This window comes from Miscanthus floridulus, chromosome 13, assembly GCF_019320115.1.
Source record: "Miscanthus floridulus cultivar M001 chromosome 13, ASM1932011v1, whole genome shotgun sequence".
Lineage (NCBI taxonomy): Eukaryota > Viridiplantae > Streptophyta > Magnoliopsida > Poales > Poaceae > Miscanthus > Miscanthus floridulus.
In genome coordinates, this window is record NC_089592.1 from 73,126,861 (window position 1) to 73,140,582 (window position 13,722).

Here is a 13,722-nt window from a genome sequence, read left to right on the forward strand (position 1 = left end):
GTGCCACGGCCTGTTTCACAACTGAAAATGGGCACTGTGCCTCGTCTGGTGCACTTGTCCGCACACAAGGCAGGTCCGGTGCATACAGAGCACCACCAAACTCATCCAATTCAAATGCCTTTGAGTTTGGTTTTGATTCCAATCATCCCTAGGTTTCATTGGAGCTACCTAGCGCTAGTTTTCACAAGTGTGCATCAAATCCACTTACTAGATTAAACTAGGTCAAGCTACCAATTTAAAACCCCTCTAAGGGCTCATTCGGTTATGACTTATTCCTAGTAGAAATAGTTCCTGGTGATGGATGGCTATACAAATTGTACAAGCGTTCCCGGTAGGATTGGTTCTAGGACTTGAATCCCTAGAAACCAAAAGGGGCCTAAGTATCCCTCAACACCATTAATACTTAAAACTAGTCGAGCCTTAATCTTCGTGCTCATTCTTTGAAAACCAAAACGAATACCATGAAATAGGGGCATGAAACCATGAATACCATCAACTACACAGTCAACTACAGTACGCAGATTCCATGTTTGTCGCATACAACACTATAGCATAGATCCGAAAGAAACATAGAACCGGGGTGCAACTGCAACACGGTCTCAAGGCTTGTCCGTATATAATTCCTGGGCATATTACAAAATCAACAACCTTATGCCTATGTCCTGTGGAGTCCAAGTAAGTTCATGGTGCACAATTGCAGGACAGACGATACTAAGGCCTTGTTTGGTCGGGCTCCCGGCAGCTCTGGCTCCGGCTGGCACCCCTACACTGAACACTGTAGCATCAGAGCTGTTTTCCTCTCCCCGCTTTTTCCCTCTCACTGTAGCGCGGTTATTGTTCGTGGAGCCAGCGAAGCTCGGATTTCTGGCTCTCCCGGCTCCGGTTCTGACACGCTACAGTCATGAACAGTGTAGGAGCCGAGCCATACCAAACGGGGCCTAACTTGGGACTGCTTCCAGCTTGGTCTCCCACAGCCAACCCCTTTGATTGTGAAAGTTACCATGTCTCTCACAGCTGCCGCCACTTCCTATTGGCATCCGTTTCTATGTTGCCATCTCATCATCACCCCATGATCCATACTAGTAGTCTGGCCAGAAAGAAAAAATGATGTAACAATAGTCAATCAATCAAGGAGCGAGAGCACTGTATTTATGTGCTAACAAAAAATGAAAAACAGCCTGTATCAAAGAAAAATAGCCTAATAGATAAGCTAACTACTCTTCATGCGTTGTATGGATTAGCTACCTACTCTTCAGTGTTTTTCGTTGACTGTTAGACGCTACATACTATCCCTCCCTCTCCCCAAATACCAACATCTGCATTCACTGGATCCATCATGGATCAACCAAAGGTTGCCTTGCAGCAGATTATCGGGTCACTCCACTCAGTCCATGGGATCCTGGAGAATATCTTCGACAGGGTTTCTAATGGCAAAGCTGACAGAATTTGTGAGCGCTTTTATTTGGATCCCAATGATGGCCTGAAATTTCTGGCGTTAGAGGCCAAGAACATTCATCAGCTAGCCATGGATATTGAATCCAACCTCTCAGGGCGCATAGAGATGCAAAGGAAGGATACAAGTAGGATGGAGAGCAAAGTATCAAGTTTAATGAAGGAGAATCAGGAGATCCGCAACATGTTGAAGGTTGCTATAACTGAGAAAGAGGCAGCAGAGAACATCATCCATACACTGAAGGGTGACAAGGAGCAGGGAAGAAGTTCCATCTTGCAGATTGCTGAGAAAGGATTGCACAAGGTAGGCTTTGGCTTCATCATGGAGGTGATAAGTGCTGAACCAGCAAGCCAGGAGCCAAGCACCTCAGGTTCCACTGTAACATCTAATAGAACAGAAAATGAACATGAGGCACATCAGTCTGGTAAATAGTTATTCTCCTCCCTAGCTTCAGTTTCAACCTTCGCTTATATGTGGTACTTCTGTTCCAGATCTAATACAGTGTACTATAAACATTTACCCTTATAAAAGTTTTATACTAGATTCAGTAGTTTTGATTCAAGAAATAATTATTATGCAAATGCAACCCTCCAATTAGTGACTGTTCCCACCACCTTAAGTCTCTATTCTTTATAAGAAAAAATTACTAACCTGGCAGAAAAAATAATTATATGATCTGACCATGTATGCCACTAGAATTGACATGAACCTTTTATTCTCATTATAAGTTGTCAAGCTAAAATCATTTCTCATTGGGAAACTTATCAGCTAATCAAAATATTCAAACTGTTCCATTTCAGGCTAGTATAGTTGAAAATACAATGAAAACCCTGCATTGCGAGATCAGTGATCTAAGGCAGGCCTTTGATGAGTCCAGGTAAACCAAAAAAGCCGATGACTAAAGATGGACTCCTCAAATAAATAAAAATGTTTCCTGTGACTGTGATCTGTGCTAGCCAAATATAAAATTTCTTTGAATAGGTCAGACAGTTATCATTTCCAACTTCTTGCTACTGAACGGGCTCAGAAGATACACAAATATGAATCACACATAAAAGAATTGAAGAAAGGGAGAGCTTCCTGGTTCACAGGGTAAGGATAAATCTATTTTGTACAGCTTGTTATTCGCTAGCCAGGTAAACCAGAAGGACCTGAACTCTCTTTTTCAATGCCTAAGGTGGAAGACCTCACTCTAGAGACAAAAGCAGTAGGACAGGAGGCCACAAGATGGAAGGAGGCATGCCAACTGGAGGTAGAAGCTGGAAAATCTGCCATCAAAGAACTCAACCAGGAGGTAATCCGTCAGAAATAAGTTTAAATCTCACCTTCATTAAGATGATGTCATGAGGCATACTTTGCATGCTGACAAATGACGTGTTTTCATGAGCCGCCTTAGTAAAAACATGTCACTGTTTTTTTTCTCAGAGTACACAGGAAAGTTGTGTGTCATTTCACTAAGATAAAAGAAAAAAAATACAACGAGCTGAGTTTAGAAAGAACCCGGACTGGAGGTCCTCAACACACACACAAGGCAGACTATGCTTGTGACAACAGTGTCACCGTTTACTGACATAGAAAACACATGAGTTTGATTTCCTTAGTTCTCAGTCATCCTCATACCAACAGGGGCAAAACATCTCTAATGGATTGATGGTACCTTATTGATGGTCATGTTATAATGTGATACCATTTCAGATTACCTTGCTCAAAGAAGAACTAGGAAGGGTAAAAACAGACTTGGAGGCTGCAAACAGCAAGGCACAGCTAAAAGAGAAATTAGCAGCCAGTGCAATGGCAGCACAAGCTGCTGCAGATGCATGCCTCAAGCTTGCTGACAGAAGATCTGCTGGGCTGCAGCAAAGGATAGAAGAGTTGACGAGACAAATAGAACAAGAAGATGCACATGGAAAACAGGAGATAGGAAGTACTCGCAGAAGATTAAGATACACCTGCTGGCCATGGCATCGACTTCAAGTTATATCATCATCCTCTCGAGCTAGGACATGGTTTGTTGATCAGAATGGTAGATTACTACCAAGCACAGAGGCACTTTTGCAAACAAGAATCTAATTTCTCTCCCCACACATTCCCTCAACCTGTGCAAACTTGAAAACTACCAATCAGGACCACTAGATACTGATCCAATGGATGGGGTGATGGGGCTTAAGCGCAAAAAAAAAAGGCCGGTGGGTGGGGGCTTAAGCGTAAAAAAATCCCACCTCTCACTCCATCCATTGGATCGGCATTAGTGGTTCTGATTGGTAGTTTTCAAGTTTGCACAAATTGGTTGGTTTGCACCAGATACGTTGCCTTCTTTGTAACTGGTATCCCCAGTAGAATCTTGTACTGTAACATTGTTTTCTTAAAAGCAGAGGTAAAACTCCTTAAAAAAATTGTTCCATATGTTGCGCTTTCTTCCCTAGCAAAAATGATTTTTATGTTCACGCAATTGCACATATCTAAGGTGTTATACTGTTATGTACTAACTTCTTCTGTACTAAGTTCAACTGGTGTTGACATCAGATCTAACTTTTCTAGCTACGGCACGAAGACAAATCATCCAACTTCCAGCTCTTTCACATGGTACCATAATACCATTTCAGAGAACAATCAACTATAGAGAGAAACGAAATAAGCGAAAGTAAATGGGCATGTTACTTACCTTATGAAATGCACAAAGACAATAAAATATTTGAGTGTTGATGTACCATTGATTACTATCTGGGTTTTGCCTGTGCAATGTAGCAGCGTGGGTTTCTCATTCACCCATAATTTTCACTGCTCACAACACAAGCATAAGAAACCTTACATTGGTAGAAACGACATTTTCTGCGTATACTCCTGTTGACTCTCTTCCGTTCTCTCAACAGCAGCTGTGACACTGCTGCATCAAGATGGTACAGACCCACCATATACTTCTCCATTAAAATTGGACTTCATCAAGAGTCAGCCTTAAGCCCGTATCTCTTTGCCTTAGTAATAGAATGAGGTTACCAGGAACATACAAGGGGATATCCCTTGGTGTATGTTGTTCGCTGATGATGTAGTGTTAGTGGACGAAAGTCAGGCAGAAGTAAATAGGAAACTAGAGTTATGGCGGCAGACCCTTAAGTCTAAAGGTTTTAGATTGAGCAAAACTAAAACCGAATACATGAGATGCGACTTTGACGGAGTTGTACAGGAGGAGGAAGATGTAAGTTTAGAATGTCAAGTAGTGCCTAAGAAGGATGTCTTTCGGTATCTGGGATCAATGCTACATAGGGACGGAGATATTGATGCGGACGTTAGCTATAGAATCAAAGCAGGGTGGATCAAGTGGCGACAAGCTTCTGGTATTCTCTGTGACAAGAGGGTACCACAAAAGCTAAAAGGCAAGTTCTATAGAATGGCGATTAGACCGGCTATGTTGTATGGAGCAGAATGTTGGCCTACAAAGATTCGACATGTTCGACGACCGAGTGTTGCAGAAATGCGTATGTTGCGATGGATTTACGGTCACACAAGAATGGACCGAGTTCGGAACGATGATATACGTGATCGCCTAGAGGTAGCATCAATTAAAGAAAAGCTTGTCCAACATCGGTTGAGGTGGTTTGGCCATGTCCAAATGAGACCTCCAGAGACACCAGTGCATTGTGGAGTCCTAAAATGAGGAGAGGTAGAGGAATGCCGAAATTGACATGGGGAAAGGCAATAAAAAGATATTTGAATGCTTGGGATATACCTAGAGATCTATGTTTGAATAGGAGTACTTGGAAAGCAACTATTGAAGTGCTTGAACTGTGACTTAGGGCTCTTGGTGGGTTTCAACTCTAGCCTACCCTAACTTGTTTGGGACATATACCTAGAGATCTATGTTTGAATAGGAGTACTTGGAAAGCAACTATTGAAGTGCCTGAACCGTGACTTGGGCTCTTGGTGGGTTTCAACTCTAGCCTACCCCAACTTGTTTGGGACTGAAATGCTATGTTGTTGTTGTTGTTGTAGTATAGGAATAGGATTCCCTGGAACTAAATAAAGAAAGAAACACAGAAGAGATATTTGCATTCCAGAAAAGAAGAATAAACTCATTTGCCACACTTCATCTAAAGGTAGAGACATTATGATATAACATGATGCACGTAAACTTTTAAAGAATTGTTCCTTTAAAACAGTCATGACAGCAAAGGTTTAATTATATTGTACTTCTGTACCTTTAAATTGACATTCTTGAGAAACAATTACATGAAATTTTATTAGAACAATGCAACATCTGAACCAACATAGTACACGAAACACTAAAAGCGAGCGGACATGACATTGGAATCAAAGGAAAAATAATCAAATACCACAGTGTATTTATCTTTGAACAGAGAGTATGTGAATTTCTGAATTGGCAATGAGCATTAACAATATCAAGCACAGCTATCCCTTTAAATTCAGGAACCACACTAGGACTATGAGAAGCTATACCATGCCCATGAAAATAGCATCAGTCTGGGAGTCAATAAGAAACACAACCAGAACAAGCCGATCACTCAGATAGGTCTATGCATACAGCTTGTCACTTTGCCTTCTTCCCTAAAGGTGTAGAAGTAACTGAAGGCAGTGGCCTCTTCTTGTTAAAGGCACCGGTCCTGCTTTCAGGCTCATCGTCGTCACTAACCTCATTCACCTCCTTAGCGGTTCTACTTTCATCCTCCAAGGCCTTTCTCTTTTGGGCATTCACCTTCCCAAGCAACCTCCTCTCAACTGGGTCAGTGGGGAGCCGCACGCTTCACACCAGGTGCGGCTTTAGCACCAAGACCGAGCCTAAAAATTTTTCTCGGTCACATACCAGTTATCCAGGTAAAAGGAAAAAAAAATCAATGAATTATATACCTTGCTTGCCGGCCCTCGAAATCCTTATCATTGAGTTCATCCGGCTCTGATGCACTCATTTTGTCCACCCATGTTTGGGCCTGAGAATGATTTATGGCATGGGTCAGATATCTGCTTCTGTAAATTGAACGCAACAGCAGTTGCTGCAGGTTGAACTCTAATTCGATACAGCATGACGCATCTAAGCCCAAACAACGTGCGCAGATCAGGGAATGCGCAAGAGACAGTGCCTAACAACCGGAGAGGCTGAATTTCATTTTCCATAGCAATTGGAGATTGCGTCTAACAAATTAGCGGCAACGTCTACAAAACCTAACGCTGGTAGAAGAGAGCAGGAGAAAACATTGCATCAAACACCACTGGGGGAAGAAACCACGCTCCAGAAGGAAGGAACAATAGAAGGAACTGAGGAGCCGAGTAGGCGGCGACGAGGAGCTCACCAGCTTGAGGGCCTTATTGAGCGTGACCACCTTGGGGAGTGGAGCCTTCTTCTTCTCCGCCGCCGCCGGCGGCTCGGTTGCCATCGCTACCAGCTGGCCAGTTAACGCCGCGGCGCGACGAGCATGCGAATCACGAAGGGCAGCGCCGCGGTGGGTTGGGACTGCGAGGCGAGGAGAGACCAAGGGAGCGGCGGCTTGGGCGAGCAGACCGACCGGCAGAGGCAGACGAACGCGGCGGCGCTGTGGATTCTGGCCGGAGGTTGGAGGAGAAATAGAGTGGGCCGGTGGACCAGGTCTAGTAATCCAATCGTGGGCCGGGCCATATGTCCAACTGTGAACATTCCGGCCCTAAAAAACCTGTTATCACCTTAATATTTTTTTTTGTTCGATTGTTGGTATGTTTGATATTTGAACGATTTAGAACTCTGAAGAACATTTTCCTCAAGTAACGCATGTGGCAGAAACTATCAAACCGATTAAAGTACAACTTAACATGTTCAATGCCGGCTTGTAGCACTGGTAAACCACCTTTATTACACTTCTACTCCAGTTATACAAGAATATTTTAGTCTCAGCAGAGATTTAAGCACACCAGATGCTCAAGTGGTCGCCAGTGGAGGACCAAAGAACAATCCACATGCTCATCTCTTTGAACAAGGTAGTACAAACAATGAGTACAAACAAAACCAGGGACAGACTGAAAAAGATGTGATTGCTCACAAGCTTAAACAGACCGATTACACTCGATTATTCAGCAGTTTCTACAGCATTGCTAAGCTCTTAGAAACCAGCATTTTATTGTTATACCTGCCACATGCAATCCGCACTACCATGAATCACTCTAACAGGGCAATTGTTCCTGGCAACAGCCTTTGATTGACAACACATCATGTGCACAGCCTAAAAGAATGTAACACATCCTACTCATCAGTGACACATCCTCTCGACGCTGGAGCCACAAGCTTGATGTACTGCAATAATATATGGAGGAGAGACATTCAGCACGGAGCCAAGGATTATTCTGACGCCAACAAGGCAGACAATGTTCGAAGCTATAGTACCTTCCAAAGAGCTCCACGGGTGGACTTGTATGGCGGTGGGGTCCATTTCCTCCATCTTTCTTCGAGCTGTTGTTCTGTAAGGTCAACATCGATTACCCTCTTACTAACATCAATGGTGATTACATCACCAGTCTGGACAAGGCTAATTGGGCCACCTTCCTGAAAAAATAGCTCCTTTGTGAATAATACAAACCTTCTGCAGTTTATTTTTACTATCATGCACCGCGGTGAGAAACTTAATCTTGAACTGCTACTGAAAAGAAACTGGTACAAAAATATGCAGCTTAGATTAAATTGTCGCCACTGCTTGAGTGCCGCAAAGCAGTACCTGTGCTTCAGGGCATATGTGGCCGACAACAAATCCATGTGACCCTCCAGAAAATCTACCATCTGTCAGCAGGGCGCACTCCTGTAATGGAGATTGGGCACTGGTTAAGTGGTTATCACATCAACTGTAGTGAAGAATAAGTAATCTGACGAAAGCAGGATAGTTACCAGGCACACATGCAACTAGGAAACAAAACTTAGGTAGCACCAGATAATGCAAATATAAAGAACATGGGCAAAGAAAATCTGATCCTTTGTATTTTTAAGAATGCGAGAAGCAATGTTTTTGAGGCGCCGTGGCGAGGCGTGGCGCCCGACTCCCTTCATAACGCCTAGGCGTTGCCATACACATATTGTATACCTCGTTTGTTGCCAATTCTTGAGCCCATGTTCCTTAGGAAAAGAGCAAATTTGCACAGCTAAGGGAGCACTACTAATCAGTAACATACTAATCAAAGCAAGTGTATACTAATCAAAGAAAGACCTGTTGCTGTAGCAACTGTAAACTAATCAAAGCAAGTGTATACTAATCAAATCCATGTTGCTGTAGCAGTGTATGTGGCAGTCCAAGCACAAGCAGACATTAGTATATGTGAGTAACACTAAACAAAGATGGCTCAGTAATATAAAAGCAGAGCATGAGCAAGGCGCACGCAGCATGTGCAAAGCAGAGCACGAGGCATTAAATACTACAATACTCAGAGCTGAGACGGGATACCAGGCACCAGGCAGGGTCATAACAGGCGGAGGGAACAGAGAGGAGGCAGGGGCATACCAGGCGGAACAGAGAGGAACAGAGAGAAGGCAGGGGCATACTAGGCTGACGGCAGACGGCCGGCGGAGGTGGAGACACGAGATGAACGAGCAGCTGTGGACAGGCGGACGGCCAACGGAGGCAGACAGTCACGGCGGACGCGCAGATGCGGATGGCCGATGCCTGCAGCGGCGGAGATGCTGGAGCGGCTCCACGGCAGGTGCGGACGACCAAGCAGAGATGCAGGGGCGGCTCCTCGGAAGGGGCGGCTGGCCGGTGGACTCGAGTTGTCGAGCAGAGGAGCAGCAAAGCGGAGCTCAAGGTCCGCCCGCTGCCTTCTCTCTCTCCCCTCGCCCGCACTCGCGGTAAATGCCTCGCGCAGGTAGATTTCTCGCGCGAACAGCCTATCTAGGTCACAGTTCCCAGCGCCAGGGGCGGACGCGCGGTCGATTTTCCGCGGGCCGCGGTCATTTTCGCACCCTTCCCCCGTGGCGCAGAAGCGCGGTCAATTTCCCGCGGACGCACGGTCGATTTCGCGCCCTTCCCTCGCTAATTAGCATCTGGCGTCCATGGCGGGGCTGTAGGCGTCCGTCCGACACCTTTCTACGCCTAGGTGACGCCAAATTCGATTAAGCGGATGCCATACGAGTCTAGGTCGTGGCGCCCTCGACACCCAGATCCTCTGCCACGCCTTGTCGCCTAGGCAACACCTAGGCGACGCCTTGTCGCCTAGGCAACACCTAGGCGACGCCTCAAAAACAATGGCGAGAAGAGCTCTTGTTGCTTTGAAATTTCTACAATTTCTGGAGAAGAAGAACATCAGAGTTGTGCATCATCTGAGATGAGGAAGATGATGCATATAAGTTAGTTGTCACATTACCAACTACTTCAACATCATTCATGAATGTGCAGTGCTAAAGAGGTGAAGAGGTGAGAGATGTCAAAAACCTTGTTTTAGTACACTACATCTAAGACCAAATAAAATATATATAGCATGTTCGCTGGTTGGTTTCTGGGCTGGTTTGGGCTGGCTGGTGCTGGTTTGTTGTGAGAGGAAAACACTGTTGGTTGGCTGGTTTGGGCTGGCTGAAACCGACAAGCGAACAGGGTGAGTATAATTGCTGAAAAATGTTAAGCTATGAGCTAAGTGGTACCTTTCCAAGACCAGCACCCATTATTGCGCTTGTTGGAGTCAACATTTCGGGCATCCCTGGCCCGCCTTTTGGTCCTTCTCCTCGGATCACTACTACCTTTCCCTGTTGTAACCATCAGGGCAATAAAATGATTTGTCATATGAATGCAAAACTTGCTCTGAGACGATATATTCCACTAGCAGAGAGAAGAAAGGCAATCGTGCTCTCCAAAAGAGGGAAGAAATGGCAAGCAATAGCGACAGTAGCACATGCAGAAATTACTTGCATCGCACATATTACCTTGAAATTCACTGGGTTTTCTGAGATAGCTGTAATCATGGATTCTTCACCCTCAAAAACTAATGCAGGGCCTGACATTTTATCAAATAACAGTTAAATTCCACACATAGTACAGAGGCTTCCAAGGATTGGAGATAGGAGCAACAAATCACCTGAGAAGAACAGTCCCTCTTTGCCAGTTATTTTTGCTACAGAACCTTCCGGTGCAAGATTGCCATAAAGTATTTGAATATGGCCAGTTGGTTTGATAGGATTGTCAAGTGGTCGAATTATTTGCTGTGTGTCAGAAACAAAGATAATGTCACGATTCAAGGTGTTAGCTGACAAGGCTAAAGAACTCACAATTGAGTATTACCTGCCCTTCAGACTAGAGGAGGGAAGATTTTGGCATTCTCGGCTAGAGTTTTCCCAGTGACTTGAATGGGAAAAAGAAAGACCATGTTATTAACTAAAATATAGAGATCTTAAATGACAGAATAGAAATTATTGACTGTACCCACCAGTCATGCAATCACCATCAAGAAGACCTTGCTCCAGAAGATAATGAATGACTGCAGGTGTCCCACCAATCTGTAACATGTGGATTATTCTCGAACACATTGCATGATTAATTTAAGTTTATAGGTATTCTGGCTTTATTGGTTTAAGCTTTAACTTTCCATAGAAATTATGTGAAGAATATCACAATGTGTAAGTGCATTAAATTAAATATAACACAACAGAGCGATAATGGATTGAAAAGGTAAACTGGAAACTTAAGCTGGATTGAGCCTGGCTCAAAACAAAGTAAATCTTAATACCATTAAACATTTACCTTATGCAGATCCTCCATGACATATTTACCACTGGGCTTCAGGTCTGCAAGGAAAGGAACTTGGTCACTGACCTTCTGGAAATCATCAAGAGTCAAATGCAGACCTACAGACCTGAAAGAAGACAGCCAATGAGCTTTTGTCAACCTAAGTAGAAAGCACATGCAAGAAGATGATAACTCACCGAGCAATGGCAATCAAATGCAGAACAGCATTAGTCGAACCACCAAGTGCCATAACAATAACCATTGCATTTCGTAATGATTTCTCAGTGATAATGTCCTTAGGCTTCAAATCCATCTTTAGCAACTCTAAAAGATACTTCCCAGCAAGACGGCATTCTTCTAGCTTTAGCGGGTCTTCAGCAGGTGTCGAAGAACTTTTGTACATAAAAACAGCAAGTTTGATAAAAAGAAGTCAAAATACATCCTCCAAGCATATTTATATAAATAAAAACCATATTTATTGTTTAGTGACAAATGAGAAAAAAAAATCAAGATATAATTTGCACCTGTATGGAAGGCTCATGCCCAATGTTTCAATAGCAGATGCCATAGTGTTTGCTGTGTACATACCACCACAGGCACCTGCCCCTGGACATGAATTGCGGAGGACGTTCTTTCTTTGCTCATCAGTGATTGAACCACTAACATATTCTCCATAGCACTGCACAAAACATCAAAATGCAAGCAAACCTTAGCTGTACAATGCACATTGCCATATAAGCACTTCTATTCTATCAAAGATATAGAGTTGCCGAACAGACCAAAGGTGATATACATACCTGGAAAGCAGATACTATATCATAGGAAGTTGCCCTGAAAGTGACCAGGCTGCACCAAAAAGTTCCATCAGAAAATTGTCAAAATGAAGCAGCCCGAAAAGCCATGCATATTTAACAGATTTTATCACTGGTCAAGGACTCCAAAACACACACGCTGGCAATTTCCAACCTTAACCTGAATTTCTAGCATAAATTATCCACTGTATCAATCAGTTATTCAGTTCTCATTGTACATTGCAGTAATGCGATGTCCAGGAAAGCAGTTTGTTCCATCACACTTAAGCAAATGTCATATGATTATTCAAGGGATTCAAACATTCTGTTGAAGAACAGCACATTTCAGAATTAGTACTAATACAGCAAGAGACCAGGGGGGCATTACCTTAATAGTTCCGCCATATATCATGATACTAGGTCGATTAAGCCGTCCCATTGCCATTATTGTACCTGGCATCTGCAAACAAAGGACCGCTAAATCCAGCTGCAACTAAAATCTAAATGTGCATGATTATTCTAGGATGGGGTAGTAAAAAACTAGAAATGTTAACTCCCTCCTACTAGTTCCTAAGCTTGGACTGAACACATATGTCCAATCACCTCAGCACCCACTCAAACAACAAGCTAGGTACCCCTTTTTTTTTTTGCCAGAGACATAGGAAAGCTCGTTGCTTCTCAGCAAATAATGCAATTTTGTTGCATCCAGAAGAAGACTAATGAGATGGCCATGGGGCATAGAAGAAAGCTCCAGTCCATGTTGCTAATTTTTATTCCCCTTTCTAGAACTGAGCTAAAATTTCACCACCAACTCCGAACCAACACAATCTCCAGCAGGAAGTAAACAATAGTCGAGACCAGGATGAAGAATTTAGTGGTGTTGAGTATCATGTAACAATTCAGAGCAGCAACCTTTGACTCCACTCCCACAGTCCCACTGAACTAATAACTGGTGTATGAACACATTTCCACCCAATCGATCATATCTGCAACACCAGAGACAGCGGGAAGGAACTCACGTTCTTGTCGCACCCAGGTATGGAGATGTTGGCGTCGTAGTGCTGCGCGCCCATGACGGTCTCGATGCTGTCGGCGATGAGGTCGCGGGACTGGAGGCTGTAGCACATGCCCCGGGTGCCCATGGAGATGGCGTCGCTGACGCCGACGGTGTTGAACCGGAAGCCGACCATGCCGGCCTCGCGGACGCCGTCGCGGACGGCCTCGGCGAGGCGGAGCAGGTGCATGTTGCAGGTGTTCCCCTCGTACCACACCGAGGAGACGCCGACCTGCGGCTTGCGGAGGTCGGCGTCGGTGAGGCCGACCCCGTAGAGCACGGCCTGCGAGGCGCCCTGCGACTTGGGCTCCGTGATGCGCGCGCTGTACTTGTTGAGCTTGGCCTCGTCGGAGACCGCGGTGGCGCGGACGCGCTGGAGGCGGCGGCGGGGAACGGAGCCAGCCGCCGGGAGGGAAGGGGAGGTGAGCGCCATGGACTGCATCGCAGTGGCAGCGGCGGCGGCGTTGAGGTACGGAATGGGGTTTAGGGTTTTGGGTGGTGAATTGGTGATGGAGTGTGAGCCGAGTGAGCTAGGGCCGCGTTTAGTTGCCCGAAGTTAGATCACTGTAGCGCACGTAGCATTTCGTTTGTATTTGGTACTAATTGTTCAATCATTAACTAATTAGGCTCAAAATGTTTGTCTCGCAAAGTACAACAAAACTGTGCAATTAGTTTTTAATTTCGTCAACATTTAGTACTCTATGCATGTACCGTAAATTTGATGTGACGGGGAATCTTCTTTTTTATAGT

General features: G+C 44.5%; 1 long non-coding RNA gene and 3 pseudogenes across 1 annotated transcript; 1 reads left to right on the forward strand and 3 right to left on the reverse strand.

Annotated features, from left to right (window-relative positions):
* Window positions 1-555: 555 nt before the first annotated feature.
* LOC136500326 (uncharacterized) lies at window positions 556-1,302 on the reverse strand. Its single transcript, XR_010770008.1, has 2 exons — window positions 939-1,302; window positions 556-711 (listed from the first exon to the last, which is right to left on the reverse strand). It is a non-coding gene; the product is annotated as an uncharacterized lncRNA (long non-coding RNA).
* Window positions 1,303-1,336: 34 nt separating this feature from the next.
* Window positions 1,337-3,528, forward strand: LOC136499032 (uncharacterized protein At3g49055-like; annotated as a pseudogene).
* A 2,192-nt stretch (window positions 3,529-5,720) lies between these two features.
* LOC136501771 (uncharacterized) lies at window positions 5,721-7,000 on the reverse strand (annotated as a pseudogene).
* Window positions 7,001-7,477: 477 nt separating this feature from the next.
* Window positions 7,478-13,501, reverse strand: LOC136500661 (dihydroxy-acid dehydratase, chloroplastic-like; annotated as a pseudogene).
* Between the last annotated feature and the right edge of the window lie 221 nt (window positions 13,502-13,722).